The sequence below is a fragment of the Aythya fuligula genome, chromosome 2 (genome assembly GCF_009819795.1).
Source record: "Aythya fuligula isolate bAytFul2 chromosome 2, bAytFul2.pri, whole genome shotgun sequence".
NCBI classification, from domain to species: Eukaryota; Metazoa; Chordata; class Aves; order Anseriformes; family Anatidae; genus Aythya; species Aythya fuligula.
Window position 1 is genome coordinate 38375122 of NC_045560.1, and position 22199 is coordinate 38397320.

Here is a 22199-nt window from a genome sequence, read left to right on the forward strand (position 1 = left end):
ATTAAACAGATACACTACCAAGATTTCCAAGATTCTCCATGATTTTGCCTCTGTAGAATAATCAGCTCACAAATGTTAAAGGTTTCAGCCTTTGTACACATAAAGGTCTTTTTTGTTTGTTTTGTTGTTTCACCACAAAAAAAAAAAAAAAAGGAAAAAAAAAAGCTGCATTCTCTTGTAAATTTGCCATTGGCTTTAGAATATAAATACTCATCTGATAGTACCTGGTGTGCGTTCATCAACTCCTTTTATGTCTTCCACTAATCCGTCACCCCTTGATAAAGGCTTCATTTGCTCAGGTGACCTATGTGTGAAATATCCCACTCCTAGTGCCTGAGGGGTATTCAATATCATCTTTCTGATCAAGGAAAAGTAGAACCATCTGCATATCTGCTTATGATATTTATACAACTGGGGTCTAGGAGAGTCTCTAAAAAAAAGAAAAGAAAAAAAAAAGTATCTGCAGAATAAGTAAAAAGACCACTACTGTTTGTCATAGTTCATATGATTTGTCTTTTTTAAAACCGCATGTCTGGCTAAGATGTACTAGTGAGAGCAGGAAAATGAAATCGTGGTTTGCTACTGCTTGGCAATATTCATGCAGTGAGTCAAGTCAACAATACTGAGGTTGAGAAGAACACAAACCAAGGAGGTTGCCCATGCAAATGATGCATCCTGGTTGCTTCCTCATGAACTCTTCCATGAAACCTTGCTGCACCCATCTTGATTACATATGCTAATCCTGGCTTCTTAATTGACTCATAACAGATTTATCTGGATTTCCAACTTCCTCTTCTCTTTAGAATGTTAATTAAAAGAAAAATGATTACACTTAAGATATTCATGACAATAACAGAGCTTTCTTCTAGAGAGCCAAATTTTGCTTTTATTTATATGGGACCACTTAAAATCAATGAGTTTGAGTCTATTCAGCACTATGGACCTTTTAATACTCACATAGTATAAATGCCCTTAGCAGGAAAGGAAGATCATTCATATAACATATTTTGTAAAATTTTACCTAAGACAGTAAAATGGAGGAAAAAAAAATCAGCTTTTAGAATGAAACATTAAAAAAAAAAAAAAAGTTGAAAAAAGACAGGGTGAAAATAAGCCCAGAGTTGCTCATGCAGACATATATTCTTCCTCTTTTTGCCAAAATCAGTCACTGTCACTACTAGGCCTGCAGAAGTAGGAGAAAGAGGCCTTGGATATTCCCTTTATGGAATATGGAGATTTTGAGGTATGTCCCTAGCATAAACACACAATTGTCCTTTGCTATTTCTTATGCCAGATGCTGAGTTTGTTTATTTTTACTCAGGATTTAGGAACTCTTTAAATAATATTTTTTATTTTTATTTATTTATTTATTTATTTATTTAGTGTGAATAAAATGAGATGTAATAAAAGCAGAATGAAATTGCTCTTTTTTCCTTTTTTATTTTTTTTTTAAAAAATCTTAATTCATATTGTGAACTTGTACCAGCCATTTTAAATTTCATCCATCCTTCCTTCCTTCCTTCCTTCCTTCTTTCTTTCTTTCTTTCTTTCTTTCTTTCTTTCTTTCTTTCTTTCTTTCTTTCTTTCTTTCTTTCTTTCTTTCTTTCTTTCTTTCTTTCTTTCTTTCGTCCTTAGCAAGGGACTTTGTACTCATAGTCTTGCTTGGTACCCCACCATATTGTTGCTTTATTTTTATTTTTATTTTTAAATTATTTATTATTTTTATGTTCAGTAGATTTAATCATACTATCCTATTTGGGATCTTCCCACCACTACAGCTTTTGCCACCCATAACCTTATTTTACGATCAAAGGGGAAACAAAGGGAAAGCAGTAATGTTAATAGGCTTTCCCATGCAGTCTCTCTGGGAATGGTCTTTTTATAAGTGTCTTGAACTTGACCTCTTCAGACGGCCCAAAGGTCCAACACACATTTTTAAAGTTGCATTTAAATTTTAATATTTTTATTCTGTGAAGCCATTTAAAACCTGGCCCTCAAAACACAAAGCATAAATCTTTCAGGACAGTCATACAGTAAAATTGATGTGTGCGGAAGAGAAGTTCCGGAAAACCCCTAAAGCTCTGTTGCTTTGCTTTTCATGTCGTTTTATAGATACCTTCCCTACAACACTACCAAATAATCAAACAAAATCCAATGAATAATATTGTGATTTCATCACTCTGGCATTTGAACTTGCAAATACAATTTAGCAATGAATTAGGAGAGGAAAAGTTTTGCGTTGCCCCACCCTCATTATAAAAATGTTCTTCAGAGCCAAACATTTCAGGCATTAGAAAGATTTACAGTAATAATATACGTAGCTATAATGAACTTGGGAACAAGGGAGTCTTGTAAGAGATTCTCAGAATGAGAGAGAGGTTTTGTAAGCAATTCTATCAACACTAAATAAATATTTAGGAAGATAGACTTCTCTTAGTGAGTCTGTATAATAACTGTAGTGCTAATAGGAAGTATATGATTTGGATATGAGAAGATACGTATCTCTGAGTCCATACAGCTTGTTTGTGTGGGTGAATCTAGTTCTCATTAAAGGTACTGGTTTGACTGTCCTGATTGCTGGAGTCTTCTTTCCATGAAAATAAGTAAGCTTTGTCACCAGCTGTGTAAGGTTTATAGCCATCCCTCAGTTCAACTGAGGCGAATCTCTTTTCATAGAATCATAAAATGGCTCAGGTTGAAAGACCACCTGGTTCCAGTCCCCTTCCATGGGCAGGGACCGCCCACTAGACCAGGCTGCTCAAAGCCTGGCCTTGAAGACTTATAGGGATGGGGCATCCACTACTTCTCTGAGCAACCTGTGCCAGTGCCTCACCACCCTGAGATTGCTTTTTTGAGGGGGATGGGGGTGGTCAGCAAGGCAGCCAGATGTGACAATTCAGTTTGGTAATATACATGGAAAGGAAAAATACACTTGTTAAGTAGTTGAAATTGACTTGTAGGTGGAGGTTACACTACAGCCCACCTCTGCAATGTCAATGTGCACTGTCCAAGCTTGGTAACACACACAAATCTTCATTTATTTTCCTTTGTTTACTTGTAAAAACTTTCTGTGTGTAACATAAATCCAGATCTTTGACCACACCAGTACACAGAGAAAATAGGGAGACTGGGAAACTGTGATCTTCTAGGCATAGGGGAGGCAGGCAAGAGTGGCTACCAGCCACCTCTGTCTGGCATGTTTGCTCTGGTACCCTCTTTCAGTGTTCTGCTTCAAGGAGAGAGGCTGGGATGGAGCATGGCCTTCTGTTCCTGGAACTCGCCCTGGCTTCCCATGTGCCTTGCTGAGCTGAGGATGTGGGCACAGAAACAGGGAATCCCGTTGAAATTGCTGGAAAAAAAACTCTCATTAACTTAATGAGATTTGGAACATTACAAGGGAACTCCAGCTGGAACCAGATCTGAACCCGAGTGCGAAACATTCCTGAATATACTACCACAAACTTGTTTCAAGGAGAATATGTGCTCAGACATACAAATGGCTAGATTCTGATCTCGGTAACGCCAGCGTGAGTCTCTTGACTCATATAAACTGAACTCAGAGGACTAGCCCTGAAGACTATAAAATGAAGACGCACACATGCCACAGGAGACTATGAAAGGAGGGTGGAGCTATGAAGATTTAGCCACACACCTTGCTGGAACACCTTAAGACAGGTAGACCTGGCAGCAGTTGGCTGAGACGGGACTTTCATCCTGCATAATCACTACTTTCCATAATTAAGAGTACAGTCTGACTGGGTTCACACTTACTGTGCTGTAGTCTAGCTATGCTCAGGTTCTCCATACAACACTTCTTTCCTTGCTCTCTAACAAACACACTTTACTTTCGTTTATTTTGGATAAGTAGCTGAACTGCCATGACTGTTGGGCTTCTTGGGGGAAAGAGGACTGACTTATGAATATCAAAAGGATAGAATGAGGAGAGAAGAAACAGATTCTCCTTCCAGCATAATGTGATAAGGCAGCAGGCTGGGCTCAAAATAGGCAGAGGAAGTGCTGAATGACCCAAGTGATGACAGGCTTGGTGGCATTCTCTTGCGTGTACAGAAGACACTTGTTTTGTCCATATGTCTCTATACTGTGGCTGAGAAACTACTGTAGTGTTCTTGTGGAGTGATATTCAGACTGCAAGTTTAATCTGAAGGGGAAAGCCAGTCTGTTTCCATGTAGTTTATAAACTTTTGAAAAATGTCAGCGGAATAAAGATCTCTACATTAACTAGTCTTTATTCTTTTTCGTCTCTGGATGTACCAAAAGCTCTTGCTTCGATCAAAGTTATTGTGAGTTTTCCTGAAAAAAAGAATTGGACCTTGATAGAGCTTTGACTTGTCACCTATTTAAGAGTGTTTTCATTACTTTCTGATTACTTACCCAGTGTTGCCAAATTTACCTTTTCTTTATTAAGTAATTTAATACTCAGAGCTCACAGAAAACTTAACATGTCATCCATCTCTTTCATTTTAACTGATTCAAAGCAAACTCCATTTCTTAGAGCAGATTATTTTTGCATTGCACATCTGAACTTGCAGTGAGAGAGACTAATACAAAACAAATAAAACCTTTCTTTTTTGAAACTTTTGAACAAGTTAAAACACATCCAAAACTGTATTCACAGTAATTGATACTAATTAAAATGCTGAAGCTGCATTAACAAGAAATGAAAAGGAGTATTTTGGGTCTTATCTTTTGCAACGTGAATGTTTTTCGTGCTTAGCTTTTCATAAACACAGAAATATTATACCTTGTATTATTTCCATGGTAAATGCTATTGCTGTTCGGCATTTTATGGGGTGTGGTTTATAATTTTATTAACACCATCTGTTGTTTAAAAGATAATATAGAATGTTTAAAAATTACCAAAAATGCTGGTGTACACAAAATCAGGAGCAATATTTGCATTTTGCTCTTTGCCTGGCAATTTATCTGCACATAAAGCTGATTTGACTGAAGTCAGTTGAATTTAACTCTTTATGGTTCATGTGATACTTCAAATATCTCCACTAGACTATGCATTAAACACTATTAGTATCATGAGCACAGTATGTATCTGAAACAGTCTTTGCTGCCAGATCTTAAAAATGCTAAAGGGTAAGGAGGGAAATGAAAGGACGTATTATGAAAGGACTAAGGACCCTGAAGATCATCTACAAACAGAATTACAGGTCTTTAAATGGAAAGGCGGGCCAAGAAGATGAATGAGGAATGAATTTGTTTGCGTGACTTACATTTCTGTTAGAAATGCTTAGACACATCTAAAGGCAAAAAAGAGTTTTTAATTACTGAATAAACCTTTTTTTCTGAAGCTTAATGGAAACACAGCATCATGAGCAGGTGGTTTTACACATTTCACTCCACCCACAGCCTAAGAGCAGAGCCAGTTAAAATACAAAGGCAGGAGAGGTCATAAATACAGGAGGTAAGGGATGCTTGAGTGAACTTGGAGGAAGATCAGTGACAAAAGATCAGGAGAGATGCCTGTGGTTGGCCTGCATCTTGGCCAGGTGGAGAGCTATTTCAGCTTTGCTTAACAGGAAAACCATCATGGCCTTCTCTGATTTCTATTACCTAGCTGCTTGAAATAAACAGCCAGTTGCATTTAGGGAGAGAGGAGGGACAAAACACTATTAAATACAAGCTTGCCAATTACAATTTGATTCTTCTGGATTTATGGGGCAGAGACAATTGCCCTCTTTTGCTAGAAATGTACTGAAAAGAAGATATTTTCCAGCATGATCTCACAAAACCAAGTCTGTAACACTTTGTCTTTCAGCTACACATTTTCTATTTGAAGAATACACAGAGGAGGACAAATCCCCTGTTACCAAAGAATGGAAAAAAAACTATGTTAATGAAAGGCCCATCAGGCTGTTATTGGCTGCCAAAACAAATATTTTGGACTGAGAAAAACTGAACTTCAAACTAATGAGAGTCCAGGTGACAGGCATCTTATTTAACTCAATGTTATAACTTCATCTATAAGGAAAAATGGCCTAACATAGCCATTCCAGGAAAAAAAATAATCCAGATATTCTAGCATGTACTCATATTCTGGGGTAAAAACAAAAACAAAACCCAGCAAAACCAACAAAATCCAAACAGTCAAAACTCTTACATAGATGTATACACTTTGTCTTGGAATTAGGTTGATTTTTATTCTAGAATAATTATTCCACTCACAATGCAGAGTAATTATTCCCGAATAAAGTCTGTTTTTTTTTTTATTGCAATGAAGTGTCCACAGGGAGCTATCAGAGAGTAGTTATCCCAGAACTGCTGTGCTGCTTAACTTCCTCCATGTAGACAAGGCTTAAGAAATCATATCCAAAAGAAGATTGAGGAGAAAAAAAAAAGTGTCTGTGCATGTGTTACAGCATAAAGTGTAAGTGCTAAAAGGTATACATTGTAATGTAGATGCTGTAAACCACACATTTATCCCAGGGTACATGGTACATGGTAATAGCAAAAAAGGCTTTTGTGGAAGTGTATGTAATAAGAATTCACACCATTTCTTTTGATTTAAAAGTTACTCTCAAATATTTCAAATTGAGCTTTTGTCTTTATTCAGTGCAGGTACACTGCTTACTAAACAGTTTGTGGTGTTCCCTCTCTGGAGCTGCTGGGAAGCTGTAATTAACAGCTATGTTCAATCTTTTGGAATATGATGGCACCAGTATGATGCTGGGTCATAACTCCTTAAGTGAGCTGAGATGCTAAACTTTTGGCATATGCTGCAACAGCAAATTAAACACAAGGGCAAGAAAGAGGAGTGTTTTATTAGCTGAGCTGGTACCCGTCCCATTATATTAATACTTTAAATACTTTACTGAGATGCAGTCCACTCTCCCTCTTGCTTCAGGATGAGTGAAGTACAGTTGTAACTGTATTGATTATATTTGGGTCATGTTTTCATGCTTATTTATTTATTTATTTATTTATTTTATTAAAATAAGTCAGTATAAGTCACAAGACTCGTGGAGTTTGTGATCCTGGGTGGGAGTTTGAATGTGCTACTACTTTATATCACTCTCTGGGATTCCTTAAGTATGGGTAACCCAGCCAGAATCTATTCTCCTCTAACCCTGTCCTATCCTCATGACAGGGGTACTCTTACAGTATGCCTGGAGGGTCCCAGTGTGGCCCCTGGAGCCTGGACCCTGACTAAGCCCTTCCAACGCTTGGTCCCACTTGTGGCGCAGCACTGGTAGGCCTGGCCTCCAGTGTGCTCCTGCGCATGCATTTTGTTGCATATGGCAACTTGCACAGCTGGAGAAGGCAGTGGGGGGGAACGCAGTGTTTGAGCATGAGGTAAGAAGCACTAGTTGGGAGCACCAAAGCAGGCTGACCAGCCGTTATATCCACAGGCCAAGGCCTTCTGACAAGTACTAGAGCTATCTCCATGCCTGGTGCACAGAGCCTGACTGGTGAGAGTTTACACCTCTCAGAGTGGATCCAAAGTTTCCCGACAGCTCTGGGTATATATCTCAAGTTGAGCAATGCTGAGGTGGCCTGACTGGTCAGGCAGGGACTGACCGACCATGGTCCTGTAATTGCAGTATATGTGAAGGAGCAGAACTATGTTTATATATATATATATATAGAGATGTACATATATATATGTACATATTTTTTCATTTTTTTTTCTGTTGTTGTCCATAGGTGCTGGTGGGAACTGTCCTCTGCAAGGTCACCAGGAAACACTCCCCAGATCGTGGGTAAGTAGTTTGTCATTTGCAGACCTGCCGCCCTTCCAAATCCAAGTGACTGCAGGGGAGGGGGAGCTCTAGAAGGTCTCTGCCAAGCCTTGCTGTGACCTTAGGTGCTGCCTCAGTGGACACGGCTCCGGAAAGGGGTGAGCCATGTGCAGTGCCATCTGGGCCCACGCTGGCGAGGTGACCCTCCCTCCGGCACTCCGGCTGCGGACACCTGTGCCTCTCTGTGCCTCCAGAGCCTCAGCCCCTGCTCCAGTCTCAAATCTTACCCCAGCACTGCTCAGGACACTTCCTCCATCTCTCCTCTCTGTGGACAATGGTGACAAGCAGCTGCCTGGCCACCCCTGCTGGTCTGTGTGGAACTGTGTGGCCAACAGCACCAGACTCCTGCTGCCTTCCCCTGACATTCAACCCACGAAGGACATGCTGTGCTTCGGACCAGACCACCAGCTTGGCCACTGGCAAAATCCCCCCTTGCAAATTCCCCTTGTGCTGTCTCATCCCACTGGCCAGGCACAGTCAGGAGGTGAATCTCTGTAACAGGGCAGTGGAGATATCTGTGCAACCTCCTGGGACCCCGTCTCACTCCTGCAGCCACACAGCACATTGTAGGCATCACCATCTCATCTCCTGCCACAAGAGGCTCTTCCAACTCTCCCTAGAAAACAGGGAGGGGAAGTTTGCTTTAAGGTGCCTTTGATTTCTCTGAGTTTGAGATGACACATTCAGCCAGCAGGCATAAATAATATTCTAATAATCAGTATTAAGAATTACTCTAATTCTGTTGGGATAATCTGTTCAATATTTGAATACTCTTCCTACTTTCTGGGGAAAAACATAAAACCAAACCGGGTTGGGAGGGGTTGTTTGTTTTTGTGAGGCTTCTGGAACTTGTTGTTTTTATAGCTTGCTCAGCAGGGCTGCCAGACCTTTCCCTTTGCATTCTGATACTTCTTCTTTGTGATCTGGACAGAAACAGTAATTGCCAAAGCATTTAATTATTTTTTTTTAAGTTGTTACTGAAGGTTTTTTTTTTGTTTGTTTGTTTTTTTTTTTTTTTTTTTTTTTAGAACTGTTAATAATGTTTGGGCTCAAATTTGAAAGCTGGCTGGAAAATCCCATGCTGGAGTGATACCATTTCTATTTTTGGCACCAGATACTCGTTCCTCTTGCTTTCAACTATTTTCAGTCAGGAAAATAAAATATTTGTGCTGATTTTGATAATCAGCCTGTTTGTGCACACTTTCTTGTCAGTGATGTTGCTGAGAGTAATCTTGTTACTCTTTCAAGTACCACGAGAGGATGTCACAGTTAATGCCTTTATATTAAATGGGGAAGTCTGTCCACAAGCTGTGGAGGTATTCCCATATTAGTTCACACTTAGGTTTTTTTTTTTGTTTGTTTGTTTTTGTTTTGTTTTGTTTTGTTTTGTTTTCTTTCTTGCTGCAGTCCTGATTGTTAACTCTAGGAAAATGAGCTATGCTACAATCCAGGCTAATCACTGTGTTTGAACACTCATTTTAGGTGAGAGTAGTGGTGTTTAAAATCATGTTAGCAGGTCACACACTGATGGGAATATAACTCATCTTTTTACTGTGTAACTGTGTATTAATGTCCACTCAAACCCTTCTCTGTCGTGTCCAATCACTTTAGTATAAGGAGCCATCAGCCACCGAGACTGTAGAAGTAAGGATGTTAATTATTAAGACATTATTTCTCTGGTCTTGTTTCCCCTTAACTTTAGGGTTTCTCTGTCACATCTTTCCAAATATAAAACCTGGAAAAAATAAAAATAATAATAAAAAAAAGGAATAAATGCTTTTCTTTGTTTTAAATCTTGTTTCTCTTTGTTCTGCTATAGGTAAGGGAAGTGTAATATTCTGAGACCTGAAAAGTCTGGATATTGTACAGACCTGCACGATAGTAACTACTATATTTTTAACTTTGCATGTCTGAGGGAAAATGCCCTTCTTTGCAGCATATTCCCCACATTTCTGTCTCATTTTCAGAATGCAATTTTTGTTTTATTCATGTCCCCAACATTCATTTGCAGAGATATGCAAAGCAATCAACCTGACACCTCCAGTTGCACTGGGGGGATTGGAATTGGTGTATACGATCTCAACCTCCTGAAGAGAATAAAAGGATTACAATGGAGTCTTCATTACTATTTATTTATTTATTTATTTTCTTGGATGTCAGATAAAGTATCAAGATTTCTTGTTTTGATCCTGGGCAGAGACAGGCTGAGATATGATCTGCATTTTCAATGAATGGATGAAGTGAAGTAAGTGGACAAGAATCACATGGATGTTGGGTCTGTAAGTCAATCCTTAAGTTCTGCTCATTACTTTATTTATTTTATTTTATTTTATTTTATTTTATTTTATTTTATTTTATTTTATTTTATTTTATTTTATTTTATTTTATTTTATTTTATTTTATTTTATTTTATTTTTTAAAAACACTTTAATTAAACTACAATATTTTTCCAAAACAGCATGTTGTCATGTCACTGGCCCAATGACAGTTACACAGGCTGTCTATGGAACATCACTGTGTGGAGAGAACCATGGAGCTAAAAATTGAATTAACTCTGGCATGGCCTTTCTTGTACAATGAACCACATTTATTCTGGCTGAATGACAACAACCCTGTTGATTCCTCAGTACCCTTGATGTTTCACCTTCTGATACTGAGGTGTATCAAGGTATAAAAATAAGTCTCCTTTACCCATTATGTATAAACAGAATCAATTTAAATGTGCCACTTCGCTCTCACAGACCTAACAAAAAGTCCCTTAAGGTTTAGGTTTATCAAGTTTGTGAACTTTACCCAAGACCCAAGGTGCTGACATCTCTGTATGATTCATAAAGAAACGTTCTGTTTACACATCAGCATGAACCTCAAGAAGCAGAGTTTAAAAGTGGTTTGAAATATAGGACAGAAATTGAATGTAATAATGAAAAGCATTTGATTTTCCCATAAAAGTAGCAGATACAAGGTCAGCAAGTGAAACATGAATGTGCTTATTACTAGCCGTGTTTCAGTCAGGCTCCTAATCCAAAACGTTTCTTTAGAGGCTTGTGATTCATGTATAAATATTTACCAAGGTGGCAAAATTGGCACCAGAGAGCTTGTGCTTAAAAGGGGAGGTTTTCCTAAATAAACAATTTATTAGAAGAATAGGTGTTCCACCTTTACATTTTGTGAAATTATGTATGAGGTTTCTACTCTAGAGTATCCCAATGCATAGGAATGCAAACAGCAAGAACAGAAATGAACACTTTTGAATTTATTTATTTAATTATTTATTTTAACAAAACTTGGGTCAAAACAGATTTCAGAAGAGAAAATAACTGGCTCAGAAATATATTTCACTTGGAAACACCTGTGCAAGAACTCTGTGTTCTCAGAAGTGTAGTCACATTAAAAGTACTTCATTAAAATGGCTCTTTTTGAAGCATGTTAAGTCTGAAGTATCTACTCACGTAAGGTAAAATTGAAGACTGAAAAACTTGTAGATGTCTGATAGTACAGAAGTTACTGTTGTTGTAAATCAGTCTTTTCTGTGGTTAAATGGTAGGGTGGAGAAGGGTGAGGGTGAAGCCTGTAACTATCTTTTCTCTCCATCTAATTTGAGGAAACATTAAAAGATGAATGAGTAAAGGACTTTCTTACTTTTAGGGCATGTTCACAGCTCTCTGAGTTTAGCTGCTAAACCTGCTAACCTTTTTTTATTTCAAAACTTTTAGTAAAATAGACTTCAACTGACGGAAAGCTATGTGGAAGGTACTGCATTTTTCAGAAGCAACATGCTCCTAGATTGAAGAAGCAAGATTTCCAAGCCGTGTCAGATGCTGTTTGGGAAAGGAATTTTACCTGTCTCTGCTCTGCCTCCCATATGCTGGCTGCTCATATTGTAGCAACACTAATGAACACTAATGGACCTTAATGATAAGGAAGTTCTGCTCAAACCAAAGGCATACAAGGGGCAGCACCATTTCTCTCCACAGGAGGACAACAATCAGAATTGATGTGCAAATAGCCACTGGCAGATGCTTGTTAAAGATCAATGACTTTCCCTTTATTTATTTTTTAAGCTTTTTTTTTTTTTTTTTTTTTTTTTTTGGGGGGGGGGGGGCAGTCTTTGGTGAATTTCTAATTTAGATTGCAAGCTGTAAATAGGAAGTGAATCCTCTAATTTTAGGGTTGCACAACTCTCACTTTAAAAGAACAGCACATGGCCTGAATATCTAAACATGTATATTTAGGTGTCTCTTTTGGGGGATGCTTTTAGAGCATTATCCCATTTACCATGATCCATGAAACAGCATCCAGGATTTGCCTAAACATTTCATTTCTTCTTTTCCTCCAGCACGTTATTGTTATTTAACTGTTGTGGAGCATTTGGTCAAACAGTAAGATTGTATTTACATTCCAAAAGTGATTTGTGGCCTCAGTCAAGGATCAGGGCTGTATGATGTTTCTTTGCAAGCTGTTTTGTTTTTGTTAAATTACTAGGAAAAAAATTATTCTGACCCAGCAAGTTTATAATCAAAGTGTACAACAGGATATAACAAGGGGCTGAGATGGGTGAATAGACTGTAAACATGTCAAGAGGAGGAGGAGAAAAACATATTTTTTTCCATAAGAAATGCTAATTTCCACTATTTACCTGTTTGGCCACTGTTTCTTCTGGGATATAGATTCCAGGAAAGATTATTTGCAAATGAATGAGTCCTTGATCCTGAAAACACCTGTGCAGGTGGCTAAATCCACACATTTGCTTTAGAGGATTGAGGCTCCAGGGTTTTACATTTTTATAACTTCATCCTTGTGTTTGATTCTGCTTTTTATTTCTATATATATTTATTTTTTTATTACCTTCTTGCCTAGTGTCATAGTGACAAAATGGCAATCAGGCACTTCTGCTTTTATATTTACAGTAACTTTGAGTGATCATATGGGGACTCACACAGGAAAGCATAACTTACTTTGAACCTCCTACCCTTTCCTCATGTATGGCTTAAAATAAGTAGGCACAGTTATCAAACTCTTGTCAGGACTTGTAACTTGTCTGCAATAACAAGGTTAACCAGCAATAGCAGTCTATGCTCTGTGGTTGCATGCCAGTAAAACACTGACAAATTGAAAACTGTAATGAGAATAAACACATTATGAATATACCAAGCACATTGACACTTTTGCATTAGGAACTGTGGTCTTGGTAAGTTGCCTTGTCCTGACCAACCCCTGTCTTTTGAAATAGGGCTCCATTTTAAACTTATCGTGTGCTTTAAAACAGTGGTAATAAATGTGTCCCATGTGCCATAACCCTAGGTTTTCAGGACATAGTTTAAAATGATTTGCCTGCTTGGTGTATTCCTGCTTCCCCCAGTAAACAAGACTGAAAGTTAATAACAAGAATGGTTTCATAAATGAAAACATAAATTGTCATGGAGCTGAATAGAGTTATAATTTATAGGCAATCAAAATCTTCAAGCAATAATTGTTCTATTATTTTTGTTTGGGTTTCTTTCAGTGTCTGTTTTTTTTTTTTTGTTGTTTTTTTTTTTTTTTCTTCTGCAGATATGATTTGGCATGTGCTGATTAATAAAACAATAACTGAAAATCATTTTCCAGCAATGAATTCTCCTAAAACGAGCTCAGCGATGTTTTGTAAATCACACAGAGGATTCTACAGACAGAAAAGTGTGACTTCCTGCTTTGGTATACAGCATGTATACACACAGCAGAGATGTGAAAGAGTGGGTTACCACACCATTGTTTGGAGCTAGAGGTCTGAATTTGGCTGTTTGCTTTTAAAAGTGAAGGGTTTTGTTTGATTCCCCTCCACTGCAGGCATTGTCTGGGAGTACAGAGCAGTGCAGTCGCAGGCACTCGGTGAGGTGGGCAGCCCTGGCACAGAGATATACAGTTCTCAGCAAGCAGGTGTGTCGCAGTCAGGAGCGAGCTGCGTTGGCACTGCTGTGCGGGGAAGTTTGCACAGCGATTGCCAGCACTGGCTGGAGCAGTCATTATCTTTCTGCTTTGCTTGAGTCTTCTCAATGTCTGCCTAATTTCCCCATCCTTCCTGCCCCTCCAACAGGTGATGTTTGGCATGTACCCGTAGGGGACATTTCACAGAGGTTAGGACAGCAGCGTAGGCAGGGAACTTTGGACCCTGGAGTAATTCAGATAAACCAGGGTGATGCTGCTGGTATCTGGAAATGAAAGAAAATGCTTCTAAGGCTTCAAAACTGTTCGTGTTGCAGAGGTTCTACTCCCAGTCGAGCCCTGGCATCCATGCAGGACCTGACAGGCTGCCTTGTGGGTGTCCTAGGCAGCCCGGGAACTGCGGCAATAGCCTTTGTTGTCACTCAGATTTGGGGAGCAGGATGTCAAAAAGGTAAAGGAAGGAGGTGGGGCCATAGACCTATTATCCTTCTTTATCAGCCGTGGAGCTGGGCCAGTACCTGAGGGAATAGTATGGAGTGTGATTGCTTGCCTCCCATGGAGAGAGGGTGCATGCCTTGAGACTGTAGCTGGGTGGTTTTACTATCCTGCCAAAAATTCAGAAATTTCCCTCCTTATATCACGATGAAACAAGTGTTTTAAGGCAACTCTAGAGAAACCAGTAACCAAGAGGTTATTAGGACACTCAGATGGAGAACAGACACTCGTGTTGCAAACCCTATGTTTCATTCAGATCAGACATTTGAACCTGCTGGATGCCACATATGACAGGTGTTCCCTTTTCACTAAAAAAGCAGTCAGAGAGAGGCTAAACTGGAGAGAGAAGAAACACCAACTTGGATTAAGACAGTCTGAAGCTGTGGGTTTAGCATCAGGTGCCATTTGGTCATTGCCCCACTTCAATCAAGTTCCCCCCTTGAGAAGAACAGGTGATAGCAGAAGGAAAAGGACTGTGCCAGTCCCCAAAAGCAGACATGTTCCATCTTGCTCTTGATGGTAGGTGTAACAGGTCACTAGCACAAAGGAGAATGTGTATATACAAGGATAAGCAAGCAAGGCTTGCTGCCTCTGGAAATGCTTTGTGGGCTGCAATCCATCATACTCTAACTTCAGTGTCCTGAACAAACCCATTCAAGTGCCTATTTCTTCCTGTGGGCTATACAGAGAAATTAGGGTCTCAGATCAGTTACCTGGACATAGGAGTCTGGCGTCATTTGAGACACCCTCATATCCCCTGCCTGGCCTGCAAATTCCTGCTTCATAAGGACATGGTTATCCTGTAATGCCAGTGTTATACCTGTCAACCTTTGGCTGATGTCTTGGCCACTCTAAATTACTCCAAACACTTGATGCTTAATTCTGAACAAAGTAATTGAACTCCGGGCTCCTACTTTTAATTACTTTGAATTGCAGGTGGTCTACATGCCTGGAGTAAAGCATTCCTATAGAGGTGGTTTGAAAGTCTCTTTTCTCTCCAGGGTCTCCCCAGGATCCCAGATCATCTGGGAGCTCTATCTTGCAGTCCTGGTACCCTCAAGAAGAGCACTAACTTACTAACTTGGTTTGGAATGCTCATGCAGCACCTATCAGTGCTGGGCTCTGCTGTCAGAGGTCACATGGCAGGATTTATGTTTCTACACAGTCTCTCCTCACCCTCCTATTTTATTTTCTCTCCCTGGTGATTGATGACTAGACTTATCTGTGATTCTGGGCTGAAGCCTATATTAATCCAATTTCTTGGATCACCTTCAGATTTGGCTTCTTTAATAGAAATACAGTATTTGCTCCTTTTCCAATCAACAGTCTTAATGCCTTCCATTTCAGTAATTTACAAATTCAGATGGCATTGAACAGGTTCTTGGAAAATGTTAAATAAAACAGATGAAAGGGCTGAAGTAACAGTATTAATTTACTCATTTTGCCTTCCCAAGATGTTAAATATAGAAACAATGCTCCAAAATAATTTTATCTTGAGTGAGCTGATGTTTGAGCTTTTCAGCCCCAGGAACAACTTTCCTACGGCTGAATTTTAGAAACTGTTTTAACTACCTGTTCTGTCAGGTCATCTGCCATATCGATGTGTCTGGCATACCTGCAATCTTCATTGGAGCTAAAGAAAACTTTTTCAGTGATTCTCTAGCACTGCCTTTGGCTACTCTTTGTAGCCAAACTAAAGGTAAACCTGTGCTGCAGACAGTAGCATCACATGGAACTGTGCAATAATACAGAGCTTCATGAAGGTTAATAGACTCTGCCAAATAGACTTTGGCTGAACTAGCCAATAACCACCATCTCCTATTCAAATGTATGTGATTTAGTCCAAAACCAACTGTCAGTCACAGTAGGGGCTGTGTTACTAAACTATCAGTGCACTGTCATGCAAAAAATGCTTCAGGTGCATGGCAAAGTGGTACCAACTCACTGCTTTGCTATAATTATATGGATGTAACTAAGGAGGAAAAAGATGTTGTAAATCTTCTCTTTCATCGAGTCTTTCTCTGTCCTCTTGTCTTTCTCCAAACAGTAATAATGGCAACAAAATGCCAGATTAAACCCAGATTAAAAAAAACAGGTGTTAAAATGGAACATTAAAAAAAAATAAATAAAGTCAACAGAAAACCAAAAGAAGAATTGGCAGTGTGTAAAATCGTTTCTTTGTTTGATGCTTCCTTCCCAATGGTTCAGATTATATTAGCATTTTGTAAAGATTTTTTATAAGTATGGATGTGGGAAAGAAATACTGCCAATGTATGTGCCACATATAGCTTAGTAGAACCATGTGAGTATTCTCATCAGCAGGAGAAATATATTACCTGGCACTGAGGCAAAGAGTTTGCAGAAGATAGAAGTGTTCTATAGAATTGCTCTAATCTCAGTTCAAAAAAAAAATTTTTTTTTGATTTAAATATTATTTTGTTAATGTTAAATTAGGTCTTGGAAGTTATAGCTGAGAACAAGACCCTAATACAGTGAGTAAAATGACACTCTAAATAAAAGTTATTATTAGAGCTCAGCAATAAGCAATTTTCAAATGGCACTAACATTTTTAAAAGTTATGTTTCTGTTACAGAAAAGGATGAACTATCATAGTCTAAAACAGCAAAGCATTTTACTGTATGGCATTGTACCATTCCTCTTTTCCTCTGAGCTCTGTTAGGTTTATAAAATTTCCTGCAATCTAGAAGTGTTCAATAAAACTGGCTTAAAAGGTACAGAACACCTTTTGCTCTTTTACAATCCCTCTACAACATGGTGAAGCTTCTCCTGCTACTAATTTTCTGTAGTCAGAGAAGCTCCAGGTACATACCATATGGGAACAGAGGCTCTAAAACATAAACAGGCCAGTACCGTACAATCATCTGCTAGTGACACAGAGAGAGCTGGAACAATGCTGATGGAAGGTTGCTTCAGCTGAAACAGAGGAAAGAAAGTTGTTCAAGTAAGCAGGTGAAATGGAGAAGCAGATGAGAAAATTAAGTTAAAGCTTCCTCGGCTGCAGTAATCAAAGTGAAGTCTCCTTAAATAGGTATTTTGTAACTGTGCTCTCTAATCCAGGAAATTATGTGAGAATGAAAACAGAAAGTTGCAACATTCAGGTTAAGGGCCAATAACCCCCTCTGAGACTACACTTTCTATCAGGGCACTGATAAGGGCAAACTCTTAATGATTTATTCTGCTGACATCTGATCGCTTTGATTTTCAGACAGATTTTTAAGAAAGTATTTTAGCATAAATAGCATAATATGTGCTTTGTGAAAGTAACAGAATTACCAGAATTACAAGACAGTGCTGTATAAAAACTTTAGCAACCAAAATGTCATTGACATTTTATTGAAGGAGCTGTTCCATGACCTTCCGTCTACTCTTTTTTTTTTTTTTTTTTCTTTCAGGACATTGAGAACTGGCTTTTACAGTTGTCCCTGAAAAACATTTAAATGAATGTTTATTAGTAGGTAATCACTTTATTTCCTTGATGTACACTTCACTTGTATACAATTCACATTTTTTTTTCATTTATATTATTTAGCAGGTTTTTTGAACAATCTATATAAACTATTTGGAGACAGCTTTAGCAAGCAGCAGTAATATACAAGTGGGATAAATTTATCTTTCAAAAACTTACATTTGGTCTTGCATGTTTTCTTGTTATTAAGGTTAGCTCTCACTCTCTCTTTTTCAAATATCCAGTCTTGCATTTTTAGGTATCTTGCCAATATTGCTTTAAATTTAGGGTGTCCATTTTTACTTCTCACTCAAAATCTAATTCATTTATTCTCCATGAACTTGAAAACACCTTCATAATGTTTAGTCCCTTTTGGCTGTAAAAAGTCTATGATCTGAGCAAGGCATTATGTGCCTCTTTATTATGGTACTGTTTCTCTGATAAAACAATTAATCATTTTTGTCTTATTTATTTTAAATAAAATAAGCATAAAAGTTATTCTCCAAGAACTTTGTAAGAATAATACTTCAGCTGTGAGACAGTCAGAAGGACTATTTTTATTTGGATCATTTCAGGAATCTGGTTTATCTCATAGCCCAACATCTAGTTCTGTCAGCAAAACTAGGGGAAGGCAAACTGAAGTGGGGAGTGGGAAACAGGAAAGTCTTCACTGCTAACTCCTCTGTATCATTTAATTATGACTTGCATCCCTCTCTAATATCTTTACACCAAGAATACAAGTGTCCCTTTTCATAAGAAGCCCAGCTCAGCTAACCAGGGAGGGCAGGTCAGAGCCTGGGCTCTACTTACATTAACCTCCTTGCAGGCAGGATGCAGGCTCTACCACAAGTAGTACGTGCTTTTTCACAGCTCTCCCCACACATCCACAAGGTCAGATAATATTTTCCTCTGCTAACCGGGAACAAGTCAGAAGATAGCCAGCTCATCATGCTGTTACTTATTTTATCTCTACAAATTTTAGCCAAACAAACAAGAAGGAAAGGCAGCCTTTGCTTTTGTATTGTTCTGCAATGAGGTTCTCAGAAAAGCATAGTTTAATCTGAGTTGCAAGGTATTGGTCACCAAGACTAATTTTGATGTGGCCTCAGGGTTTCCAACACTGTAAGGTACTGATTTAATCACTATTTGCCCTTCACAGACATTTGGAGGAGAAATTTTACAGTAAAACACACAAGAATGGTTTAGCTAACACCATGTAGGGAACCAGTGATGAGCATCTCAAAAACAACCAAACAACAAAAATGCTGCCCGTGAAACAGTTGAAAATATCTGCTTATGGACCCCATTTTTTTTCCACATAGTGGGCACAAGCAGGTGGCTGTTACAATGTCATTTTTTCCAGTTAGGTTTTTCTTTTAAATTCCATGACTTGAAAATTCTGGGTATGCAAAAATCTTCTACAACCACTGCTTATGTATAGGAAACACACGAGAGAGTTTTCACAAAGGAACAGCACAAAATTTATTTTCTGTAGAATAAATAACAAACTAGTTGGCAGTTAAAGATTCTGTGGGGTGGCTTTTAAATGAAGATAAAAATCATTGGTAAAATTTTAATTTTATCAATTGCTGAGGACACTTGCAACTTCTTGCAGGAAATAGGAAGACGACATTGTGTTTTGTCACAAAAAGAATGTGTAAATATGCACACAGTTAATTACTTTCAAAAGGCAGACTGTCAGTTAATTTAGAAAACTAAGAGGCTCCTCACAAATACACAAACATTCATACATTTGTTTAACTTTCTGCAAGTGTTCCTGAGTCCATAGTTTTTTATCCTCTTTAAATAAAAGTCTAACAATTTATTTTTTGGGGGGGGAGACGTGGGGTAAACAAGGACTTCCTTGTGCTGCACCACTATCATATTTTTCATTTAAAATCAAATAACTATTAGACTCAACTGTGAGTATTTTCTCACTATTTTTATTACCTACATTTTGGTTGATGCCTGCCTCAAATAAGTGGAAATGAATGTTGGTTGGTAATTCAGCGTTGCAACTGTATTACTGGCCACTGCAATGATGAGAAATGCTGGCCAAAGTGATTCATTGTGAAAATTATTTAGAGACTTTTCCCATAACTTTCACAAGCTAGTAACGTCATCACAATAGCAACAAAACCGAGTAACACTATTTTGATTCCTATTGCTATAGTTTACACATATGATATATAGGGATAGATTGACATTTCCATCATTATGTAGCATAAGTGGCTCAAGCAGATTCATATTCTCCTATGGTAGGCCATGTACCTTGCACTAAATTATTTTCATTTACTACCAACTGACAACACAGGGATGTGGGCATGTGGCATAGCCTGGAAGGAAAATTCACTCCTTACATTACCAAAACACAGTGAAAAAGACATGTGAGGGACCTCAGTTCCTCAATCCATGGAGCAGACATTTAGGAATGTGAATTTACCACAGAGAAAAATGTGTGTGGGCCAAAGAAAACAGGAAAGAAGCAGAGATGAAAATAGAGATGCAATGTGGTCAAGGAAAGACCAGGCTGTGACTGAACTGCTACCAAGGGTGCATCACTTCTCCTCATAATATTAACAAGAACTTCTCTGATGCATATCTTTGCAAGTAGCTTTGTTTTCTTGCAGATTAAGATTATGCACTGTATCTTTTCAAGCATTTATAATTCAGAGACCATAGCTGAAATTAGATCCTAAACACATATGTATAAAATTTGTTTTTGATGATTTTACACCATGCATATAATAGAAGTTCAGTATGCTATTAAGCTAAGGTTGCTTAATCAAATGTCAAATGTTTTCTATTCCTGTCTTCATTTCTCTTTTATACTGACATGTCTGAAACTGCATCTTGATCCACAGTCTACTGAGTTACTGAGGTCAGTGAGGGTCTTCCCTTGACATTAGAGGACTTTGGGTCGCTTGTGTCAGTTCCTCAAGACAAAGGCCCTATCCTTTGAACTCATCAGTGTGGGGTTTACAGTGGTAGTGCCCAGTGAACTAGGTATGTTTGCTGGGTCAGGGGAAGTCTGCTGCGAGTTCAAAACATTTTAACTACTTAGAGGAGACCTTGCTCAGATCAGTTCTATGAATACCAAGAACAATAAATGAAATTCAAACTTTGAAACTACGAAATTAATTTCCATTCTAGAGAATTAAGAGAATCTAGAAGGATTGGATTCTCAAGTACTGAGGTGACCAACATTTCTAAAATTCACCAGCATGCAAGCTTTTGCTGAGTAAACTATAAACTTCCACGCTATTGCAGAATGACTGTCAGTTCCTGCCTTATAAAATCTAAATGTAGCGTGCTTTTTTTTTTTTTTTTTTTTCAAGGAGTTAATCAAAGTACACCACCAAGAATATGTCATTTCAAGAATTATCATCAACGAACTCATTTGAACCCAGCCCAGCTGCTCCCTGAAGCTTCAAACAGATGCACCACTTATTACAGGTACTCTCCCTCCCTTGTTGTCCATCACACCTTACTAGAAAACAGAGAGAAAAACTGTTATAGCTACAGAGAAGTCTGAAGACAGGTTGACACCAAAGATGTGTTTCTCTTCTCTCAGAAGGCTTTCTTTTTGCATTCACACAGTGGCTGATAAACATTTTGGCAGACTTATGCTTCTGGATGGTTTATATTGTTTGTACCAGTTATGGACAGTTTCCCCAAAATTTCAGATCACCCGTGGTTAAGAGCCATGGATATAACAATGGAAGTGTTTTTGTTTATTTGTCATATCTTTTTTTAATAATTATTATTATTTTTGGCTTTGATTATTAAATGAAAATCTCACCATGCATGCGCTGTACTAACTTTCAACGGGAAAGTAACTTTCTGTAAGTAGTCTTTGTATGTCTCCTCTTTAAAATAAACATGTTATGAAAAGCACTGCAAACTCCACCGGTTCGTGCAGTGTTGTTCATCTCTAAAAAAAGAATTTGTAATTGATTCCTAGAACAGAGTAACGATCTGTTAATACTTGCATTATTCACTAGGAGTACATTGAGTAATACCGGGAGAATTAGTGTAACAACATATCTTGTAACACTATCAGGGTTTATAAAGTAAAATGGACATGTAATGGGACAAGAATGTAACACATTAGTCAATGACTGTGAATCAAAATTATTCTATGTTATTAAGTAGGTCTAAATGTGTTTAAGTACACCAAAAGAGAGTCAAGACAGTAAAATACTTTTAGGCTAAAGAAAACAGAAATCACACCACCTTACCCTAAAACTTGACCCAGGCAATCTTTTAGTTACAGTACTGTGTAAATCCATAAAGTCAGCTATCACAGGCTCTCACTTTCTTGAATGTTTTAATTAAGGGGATTCTATCAAGGTATTTCTTACTGAGAATGCACACAAAACAACTAGGGATGGGTGAACTAATTTTACCTCATTACAAGCACATTCAAAGACCATTTCTGACCATGAAATATTCTTGGCTTCTTTTTCTTTTTAGAAGATGATCACATAGAATAATATGTAACGATAAAATACGGTAGGTAGATGAGAAGAAAACAGTAAGGGATA

The 22199-nt window shown here is 38.1% G+C and overlaps 1 long non-coding RNA gene across 3 annotated transcripts in view; it reads left to right on the top strand.

Moving 5' to 3' along the window:
• LOC116486820 overlaps nucleotides 1-21370 on the top strand; it is a 30882-nt gene extending 9512 nt beyond the window's left edge. The window contains exons 2-4 of one of the 3 annotated variants that reach the window (XR_004252999.1): nucleotides 7678-7733; nucleotides 9933-10051; nucleotides 20991-21370. This is a non-coding gene — a long non-coding RNA (uncharacterized LOC116486820). Of the gene's footprint in view, nucleotides 1-7677; nucleotides 7734-9932; nucleotides 10052-11485; nucleotides 11727-20990 lie in introns of those variants that run through there. The other 2 variants (XR_004253000.1, XR_004253001.1) reach the window with 2 other exon arrangements.
• Nucleotides 21371-22199: the final 829 nt, after the last annotated feature.